Genomic DNA, 10,000 nt, shown 5'->3' on the forward strand with positions numbered 1-10,000 from the left:
GCCAAATTTTCAAAACGTTTGTTTTGTATTTAGTCTAATACAAAACGTTTAAAAAATAATAAAAATTAAATTTTTCGGGTTTTATTTCAACCTTAAGGTCTAATAATGTGTTTTATATAAAAATAAATAATTTTTATAAATGTTTGTCTGTCAAATAATTTACTCCGCGGCCGATGTTTTTATGCTACAAGTGGTGAATGTCTTCAAATATTTATTCGTAGTGTTTAGTTTGGTTGTTTTGTTTTACGACATGTCAGCGCCTTTTTCAGGTTATTTAATGTCAAATATGGTAATTTTGAATAATAAAAAAATACGCTTCAATCGGTTGATATCTTTAAATATTTATTCATGGTGTTTGGTTTGGTTGTTTGTTTTTGGCTTTGCAGAATGCTGTTTTTGTTTTTGGCTTTGCAGAACATGATTGAGTTTTCCGAATGAAAAGGAACTAAAAGCAATAAGGAATCCGATTTCTCCAGACAGCATTATCTGGTAGCATCGGAGATAGTTTTCATACCGAAACCATAAATTCGTAGTGTCATCATGACTTTGAAATTATTTAACTCGGGAATACAATTCAATGCTCACTGTTAAATTTCTTCTCATAGGAGGTCACCGCTTATCAAGGCCCAAAGTCATTCGAGGATAAGCGTCAACGAGGACCAGATAAGACAACACCGCGATGATCGTGTAAGTTGGCCAGTGAGACAACCACATAATGATTGGTAGTGTTGGAAATACGGTAAAATTTGATTATTTCAAGGGTCCACTCAACATGGATTTGTTTATATTAGACTTGAAATCCACCATGCCGTAGTCAGCTAGGAAACAGGTATTCCACAAACGAGTAGTTCTGGGTAGGAAACTTTGTTCATCGAATTTTCGTTTAGTGTTAAACCCAGGTAGAGACTAAGTGAAATTGTTTAAAGTGATAGTCGCTAGACAATGTTTTATCATTTGCAAAATATTCATTTTAGTTTTTAGTTTTTTTGCGTACTATAAACATTGTTAGCTGTTGTGGTGTTCGCGATGCACTGATAAACACGAGAATGCTGTTAGTGCTGCTGATTTATCAACCGGGAAGCATGGTGAAATAGACGATCTGTCCTATGAGAAGTAGAATATTATTGATAGCGGATATTTACTTGCTGCCCACTTCAGCAAGATGTGACACAAGGTCGGAAAGTGGGGATATCCAGCCAGCGCTCCTAAAGGAGGGGCACTCTAGCCTAACAAAATTTGCCAGGGCATCCCCATCGGCATTTCCCGGTAGTCACGCTTCAGGCAGCAAGCAATAAACTTGCTCCACCGAAAACCGGATTACAAGGCCTGAGAGAGTAGACCTTCTAGGTAATACCCAGGCGGCGTACCTCAGTCCGACAGATTGATTGTCAAGAACGGATTCTTGACTGATACTTTCTCTGACAAAAAAAGAATGAAAAGAAAATATAAAATTAAATATATTTTTCTTAATCTATATAAATAATGGACGCATCTTGCTGTTTAATTGGACTGATAAAACATTTCAGTAAATATTTGGTAAAATTTAAATCTACTTTAAATGTGTATATTTCCAAGAATGGATAGAAAGAATAGTTTCTAAATAAAATGTTTTTGAATGAACAAGGATTATATATTGATATTTATTTATGTACTAGCCTGGCTGCCCGGCGTTGCCCGGCGTTGCCCGGCGTTGCCCGGGTGTTTGGAGGTGTGTGTTGAGCAAAAACCAAAAAGCAAGTGGTAGTAGGCAGGCAGGCTCGAACCTGTAACGCGAAGGAGGAAAAGAAAAGAAAAAGTGACGTCTTTGATTTTGCGCCCAATGCCAAACAGAAAGTCACGTAGGTTTAAATTTAGGCTAGCCAATCGAAAAGAGGCGACGACTTTCTAAAATATCGGCGAAAAAGGGACCCCTTCCTGTAGAAAAGTGCCCAGTTGAGGGCGAAGGAATGAATGTTTTTAGCCAATTTTTCGGAATTTGTCGTCTGAAGGGTCGAGCTTCAAAATGATACCAATATCGTGAAAACTGTCGCTTCTGTCGAAAGTTTTAACCATACATACATAATACATACATACATACATACATATGTTTAAACAGACAAGTGAGATTTATTTTATAGATTACGTTGGATCAGCGGCTTAATTTTGTGCATTATAGATTCACTGCTGTTAAACGATTTACTATTAGAATGTAAATACAAACGAAACCTCAGAATACATCACAGCTTCTAAGAGTAACGGGAGACAGTATTTCCAGGCATTATCACCCCCTTTCAGAGCGGAATGGGTTTAATCCATAACCTTCTCATACGCTAGGTGGTGCTGTTAAAGCCGATCAAGATATTTTTTGGCGAAACTGAATTAGACTATGAATTGATTTTTATTGGTTTCATTACACTTACGGTGTGCGCATTGTTTTTGTTTTTCATATTGTGATCCAAATAAAAGAATTTAAAATCATACACACGCACACAGTGTGTGTGTGTGTGTATATATATGTATGTGTGTGCGTGTTAGAAAGAGAGAGAGAGAGAGAGAGAGAGAGAGAGAGAGAGAGAGAGAGACAGACAGACAGACAGACAGACAGAGAAAAAGTTGCTACAATTTTAATTTCTAAACATAGATTCCATGAACTAAGTTTCTTTCTTAGAACTGCACACCGATGGAACTCACTTCCGTTTACCTGCTTTTCAGCTGACTACAATATGGTCGTCTTCAAGTCCAACATAAACAAGTTCTTCATAAACTGTTCCCCTTAAGTAATCCAATTTACCAAATTTACACTTCTAACGATTACTATATTGTCCTTTTGACCACTGTACACTCAATAACCATTATCCTTTTGTAAAACTAGGCCGATAGCCATTAGTCGCGTGCTCTCGTGTAATGAATGAATGCGTGAATGTAGGATTGACATGAAATTCTTAAAGATAAATTAAAATGACCGAAACATGGGCTGAAATGACTTAAATAAATACAAAGTAAATGACTTAGAATGCCTTTAATGAACTTAAGGATGAATTGAATGACCTTAAGAATGACTTCAATGCTTAAAAAATAACGGGAATCCTTCCAAAACAACTTGAATGATCTGGAGAATGACTTGAATGGCTTTAAGACTGACTGGTTGTAAAGTCCGTGATCATTTTACATTAAATTAATACAGAAAAGTGATCCCCCACTTTATATCACAATAAGTACAGCAGTAAGAACAGATACTACACTTTGATCTTGGCCAAAAGGCCAAGAAAAGGGTATTATTTGCTCCCCCACCAAGCAAATTAGGCACAAGGCCGATTTTTAATGTGAGGAGTGAAGGGGAAATGGGGCCCAATTCCCCGAGGAGTATGGGAGCTGAATAGTGACAATTGGTTTGAAGGGTTGCCCCTACATTGACCAAGGTCTTATATGTGGGGTTGCCCCCACATATGGTCTTTGCTTGCAGTATCTGCCGGAAAGATACTACACTGTGATCTTGGCCAAAAGGCCAAGAAAAACTTAAAAAGCTAAGAACAGCATCTATTAAGAACAGATCTTAACCAAAAAGGCCAAGCACAAAAGTGTTACAGAGAGACCAACAGACCGACCGACCGACCGACGGGGGAACCGACAGTGTGACTTATAGAGTCGCTTGCACGCGACTAAAAAATATGTTTTGCAAATAATGAGTACATTGTAATTAGTGTGCATAATTTAGTATTTTCCTTTTCATTTTAATTTATGTTATCCTGTTTCTATCGTTTCCTCCTTAATCCTTTCTTTTTTATTTACGTTATTATTTTGCTTTATCTTTTTACACCCGTTCACTATTTTTCTTTCTTTTTTATTTACGTTATTATTTTACTTTATCTTTTTACACCCGTTCACTGTTTTTCTTTCTTTTTTATTTACGTTATTATTTTACTTAATCTTTTTACACCCGTTCACTGTTTTACTTTCTTTTTTATTTACGTAATTATTTTACTTTATCTTTTTACACCCGTTCACTGTTTTTCTTTCTTTTTTATTTACGTTATTATTTTACTTTATCTTTTTACACCCGTTCAATATTTTTCTTTCTTTTTTATTTACGTATTTATTTTACATTATCTTTTTACACCCGTTCACTATTTTTCTTTCTTTTTTATTTACGTTATTATTTTACTTTATCTTTTTACACCCGTTCACTGTTTTTCTTTCTTTTTTATTTACGTTATTATTTTGCATTATCCTTTTACACCCGTTTACCATTTTTCTTTCTTTTTTATTTACGTAATTATTTTACTTTATCTTTTTACACCCGTTCACTATTTTTCTTTCTTTTTTATTTACGTTATTATTTTACTTTATCTTTTTACACCCGTTCAATATTTTTCTTTCTTTTTTATTTACGTATTTATTTTACTTTATCCTTTTACACCCGTTCACTGTTTTTCTTTCTTTTTTATTTACGTTATTATTTTACTTTATCTTTTTACACCCGTTCACCATTTTTCTTTCTTTTTTATTTACGTTATTATTTTACTTTATCTTTTTACACCCGTTCACTATTTTTCTTTCTTTTTTATTTACGTTATTATTTTACTTTATCTTTTTACACCCGTTCACCATTTTTCTTTCTTTTTTATTTACGTAATTATTTTACTTTATCTTTTTACACCCGTTCACTATTTTTCTTTCTTTTTTATTTACGTTATTATTTTACTTTATCTTTTTACACCCGTTCAATATTTTTCTTTCTTTTTTATTTACGTAATTATTTTACTTTATCTTTTTACACCCGTTCAATATTTTTCTTTCTTTTTTATTTACGTTATTATTTTACTTTATCTTTTTACACCCGTTCACTATTTTTCTTTCTTTTTTGTTTACGTTATTATTTTACTTTATCTTTTTACACCCGTTCAATATTTTTCTTTCTTTTTTATTTACGTAATTATTTTACTTTATCTTTTTACACCCGTTCACTATTTTTCTTTCTTTTTTATTTACGTTATTATTTTACTTTATCTTTTTACACCCGTTCACTGTTTTTCTTTCTTTTTTATTTACGTAATTATTTTGCATTATCCTTTTACACCCGTTCACCATTTTTCTTTCTTTTTTATTTACGTTATTATTTTACTTTATCATTTTACACCCGTTCAATATTTTTCTTTCTTTTTTATTTACGTTATTATTTTACTTTATCTTTTTACACCCGTTCACTGTTTTTCTGTCTTTTTTATTTACGTAATTATTTTGCATTATCCTTTTACACCCGTTCACCATTTTTCTTTCTTTTTTATTTACGTTATTATTTTACTTTATCCTTTTACACCCGTTCACTGTTTTTCTTTCTTTTTTATTTACGTAATTATTTTACTTTATCTTTTTACACCCGTTTACCATTTTTCTTTCTTTTTTATTTACGTAATTATTTTACTTTATCTTTTTACACCCGTTCACTGTTTTTCTGTCTTTTTTATTTACGTTATTATTTTGCATTATCCTTTTACACCCGTTCACTATTTTTCTTTCTTTTTTATTTACGTTATTATTTTGCATTATCCTTTTACACCCGTTCACTATTTTTCTTTCTTTTTTATTTACGTTATTATTTTACTTTATCTTTTTACACCCGTTCACTATTTTTCTTTCTTTTTTATTTACGTTATTATTTTGCATTATCCTTTTACACCCGTTCACTATTTTTCTTTCTTTTTTATTTACGTTATTATTTTGCATTATCCTTTTACACCCGTTCACTATTTTTCTTTCTTTTTTATTTACGTTATTATTTTACTTTATCTTTTTACACCCGTTCACTATTTTTCTTTCTTTTTTATTTACGTTATTATTTTGCATTATCCTTTTACACCCGTTCACTGTTTTTCTTTCTTTTTTATTTACGTTATTATTTTGCATTATACTTTTACACCCGTTCACTGGTTTTCTTTATTTTTTATTTACGTTATTATTTTACTTTATCTTTTTACACCCGTTCACTATTTTTCTTTCTTTTTTATTTACGTTATTATTTTGCATTATCCTTTTACACCCGTTCACTATTTTTCTTTCTTTTTTATTTACGTTATTATTTTACTTTATCTTTTTACACCCGTTCACTATTTTTCTTTCTTTTTTATTTACGTAATTATTTTGCATTATCCTTTTACACCCGTTCACTGTTTTTCTTTCTTTTTTATTTACGTTATTATTTTGCATTATTCTTTTACACCCGTTAGCTATTCCCCCTTTTTTCTTTATTTACGTTATTATTTATGTATGCAATAGCTTGACTCATAATTGAGGTAGATATTTGTTTGGTGTTCACCACACCAAATGTGACACAAGGTCGGAAGGTGGGAGGTATGCAAGCTCCCCTAAAGGAGGGGCGCTCTTGCCTCAACAAAAATTGCCTGAACAACCCTGTTGACATTATCTGTTAGGCGACAAGCAATAAACTTGCTCCACCCGAAAGCCGGGTGGCAAGGCCTGGGAGCGTGGACATCCTGTGTGATACCCAAGCGGTGTACCTCTGTCCGACAGGTACAGGGCCCGTTCCCGGTCCGACACCTGTCAGGCTGAGTGTCAAGAACGGATCCTTGACAAGTACTCTACCCAGTCTCCCTGCAGCCGATGCCATTAGGAAACCCAACCCCATCGAGTTGGGGGATTCTATTTATAAATGCTGCTGCTAGTAAGTGACAAATCAAATTAATTCACGTTTTGCTATCAACCAATCAGAAACCAAAATTGCTCCATAAAACTTTTAAGCAAGCTTGCACATATTTTTTTGTGTCAACACGAGAAGTATCTTTTTCTCTTTGGCTGGAAGGTTATAAAGTTTGGAACCTGTACAGAACGGCTGTCCACCGAGAATTCGTCATATCCAGGACTTGAATAGAATAACTACCCATCGGAAACTCTTCTGAAACTAAACATGGCTGACAACTCAAGACTACGTTATCCTTTTATTCTTGTTTCGTCTTTCTTCTTTACTTGTGTATTGACGTCATTTATTCACGTTTCACCCTTAGTCTCGTTTGGTATTTTTCCTTTTCTTAATTATTTACAATATTCGTTTGCATTATATTCTTATTCTCGTACTCTCCTTCTCTTTATGTATTGATATCATTTTCTGCGTTTCGTTATTCATCAATTACTAAGATCATTGTTGGATCATTCTACTGCTCAAGAAAATAATTCACTTTTCATGCAATCATCTAACTATATAAGAATCAAGTACCAGGTCTATAGAGATGCCGTCAAAGGCACTATTTCTTGCTTTGATAGAGTACTAAATGAAATTGCAATCTAGTGGGGAAAAATCTCTTACTTTTCCTTTCTCGCAGAAGATGCCTTTCTTGTCATTGTGTGCTCTATCGTTATATTTCTCGCAGATGACTCACTGAGTTTCAACCTCTGGTACCCACTACGAAACATTCATAGCAATAACTCGATTTCTATCGCCGATGCAAAGAACTTTACATTCTTTCTCCATGTAATTAAAACCATACAGTTTCGATGAACGGATTTTGTTAACAAGAACACCCCATCTACAAAAAACTCTGCTCTGGGACTGCTTTCCTGCATTCTGCAACATAGTCGCCTGCAAGTCTAATATCAACAAATACTTGTCAAACTGTATTATAAAGTAATTAAGTTTTATCCACTATTTTCAATCCGCTCATAGTACAGTGCAACATCAAAAGGGACAATATCATTAACACTTATGCTCTAATAGCTTTTGGCCTTGGAATATGGTATCATATTAGTACAACAAGAAGTGTTATAGATATTACAGGCTGGAACGATGAATTTGTCGCTTTTAAGAAAGAAACACTACAGCTTTATTTTAAAACTTTTATTGAAAAAAATTAATTCGGGAAACTTGTTTATGTAGTAGAGCTGACATCTATTTAATGTAGCCGCCTTCAGTCTCAATCACCGCCTCGATACGGGTCCAGAACTGGGAGCATGCCTTTTCCATAAGCGCCGGTGGGAGCTCGGCGGATGACGGCGATCAGGCTGGATTTTGCGTTGTGAGAGGTCATGTTGGTGATGAACTCAACGTATAACAAAACGAAGTAGTCCAGCGGTCGGGGGAGAGCGGGGCCCAGGAGAGAAGGCTACGAAGCTGTAGCACTCTTTCTGAAGTCAAGCCCGGGTCTCTTTGGACTTGTGAGCCGGTGCCGAATCCTGCTGCAACACCCAGGATCTGCCAACGGTCATCCGATTGCACCAGGGGATCACTACGCTCTTCAGCATATCCAGGTACAATTTGGTATTGACTTTCAAGCAATCTTGAAAGATGTGAGGTAACATAAAGTGGCCTACACTTGAAGCCACACCCAAAACCATAATCGTGGTCGGAAACTTCATTGAGCTGTGCCCTGTAGCGTTGAACCGCCCGGATTTGCATTTTGAGGGTGCCGGCAATGGTTCTGTTGTCATAACTTGGGTCAGTAGAAAGCATGAGTTGTACAGCGGCGCATCTCCGATCTCGCTCGTTGAACATTGTGTCATTTTCAGACATGATAGAAGGCTCCTATCGCTCTTGGGATTTGTACACGACTGGTCAACTAGTAGATGGTCTGCAACAAAGAAAACCGGTTTTAATCAAACGGAAATCGTCTTTTCTAGGGCGATAATTTTATCGTTCCACCTTGTTAATGTTTGAAATGTAAGACGTATTTAGATCGGATCTCTTCAAATGAGAATAACAATCGTTTTTCTTTTATATACTGAAATCATCCCGGACAAGGCGTGAGCCTCCTTAAAGTAAAGAGCTAAAAATAATACTTCAAGGTCAAAAACTAGTCAACAATAAATGTTAGATTCATGTATTTCGACTAAAACAACGATTCTTCTCCCTTTATAAGAAACATCGCTCGTGGAATGTGAGGACTAAAGGACAAGTGTGAGAAGTAAAAATTATTTACTTGCTCAAGTATATATTTGTAATATCACTCACTCTGTAATTGCAATTTAAACGAAATCCCTATAACGAGATAGAGCTAAAGTTTTCTCGGGTAGAATTTGGCACGAATATACAGTAAAGATATTCATTTAGCGGTTTTTACAATTAAATCGCGGAGTTAGAGTTCGCGAAGCACAATAATGAATAACTTATACGACATTTTGTTTTTAATGATTTATGTATCGCTTGATAATTGAAAATTAAAAATTGAAAATTATAGAAAGTAAAATATTAGAATAAACATATTCTTCATACTTCAAAAATAAATCACGTATACACTGGGAAGGCAGTTGGTACGAGTCGCGTACAGGCGTGCTTCTTGGCACATATGCTTCTAAAAATACGCGTGCAATGTGCAGGCAATGGCGTTACTGCGGCACGAACATTCCGCTAAAGTGCATGTGAGCCTCGGTGCATTTTGTAATACCAATAAAATGCATGGAAGCATCACGAATAGTTTACGAACCAAAAAAGAAAAAAAAAAAGAAAAAAAGAAAACAATATATATATATATATATATAAATGTGTGTGTGTGCATGTATATATAAATGTGTGTATATATATATGTATATATATAAATGTGTGTGTGTATATATATATATATATATATATATATATATATATATATATATATAGAGAGAGAGAGAGAGAGAGCGATATGGACAATGAGAAAAGTATTGAAGCCACTCAAATGTAAAAAAAACACGAAAAAGCCAAACATGAAACTGAAACACACACAAACATATCCATATATATATATATATATATATATATATATACATATATATATATATATATATACATACATATATATATATAAATATATATATCATGGAAATCATGGCATGTTATATTTAACCCCCCGCTTTCCGTTTTTTTTTTCCTGAATTTACTCTTCCAGTCCCTATTCTCTTTCTCTCCTATAATTTTCTTTCTTCTGTCTCTTTCAATCATACTTAATCTATTCACATCATTTCTCTCCCCAGAAAACTATCATCGTCTTTTATTCACCTGTTGCGATGTCATCTACTACTCTTGACGTCCTTGGTGGCGACAACA

General features: G+C 34.1%; 1 protein-coding gene and 1 pseudogene across 1 annotated transcript in view; both read right to left on the reverse strand.

Moving 5' to 3' along the window:
• LOC145297612 (acetylcholinesterase-like) overlaps nucleotides 1-10,000 on the reverse strand; it is a 1,140,889-nt gene that overhangs the window by 399,824 nt on the left and 731,065 nt on the right. The window lies entirely within an intron of this gene.
• Nucleotides 3,127-3,253, reverse strand: LOC145297973 (U2 spliceosomal RNA; annotated as a pseudogene).

The sequence above is a fragment of the Euprymna scolopes genome, chromosome 18 (assembly GCF_053919585.1).
Source record: "Euprymna scolopes isolate OS-2025 chromosome 18, ASM5391958v1, whole genome shotgun sequence".
NCBI classification, from domain to species: Eukaryota; Metazoa; Mollusca; class Cephalopoda; order Sepiida; family Sepiolidae; genus Euprymna; species Euprymna scolopes.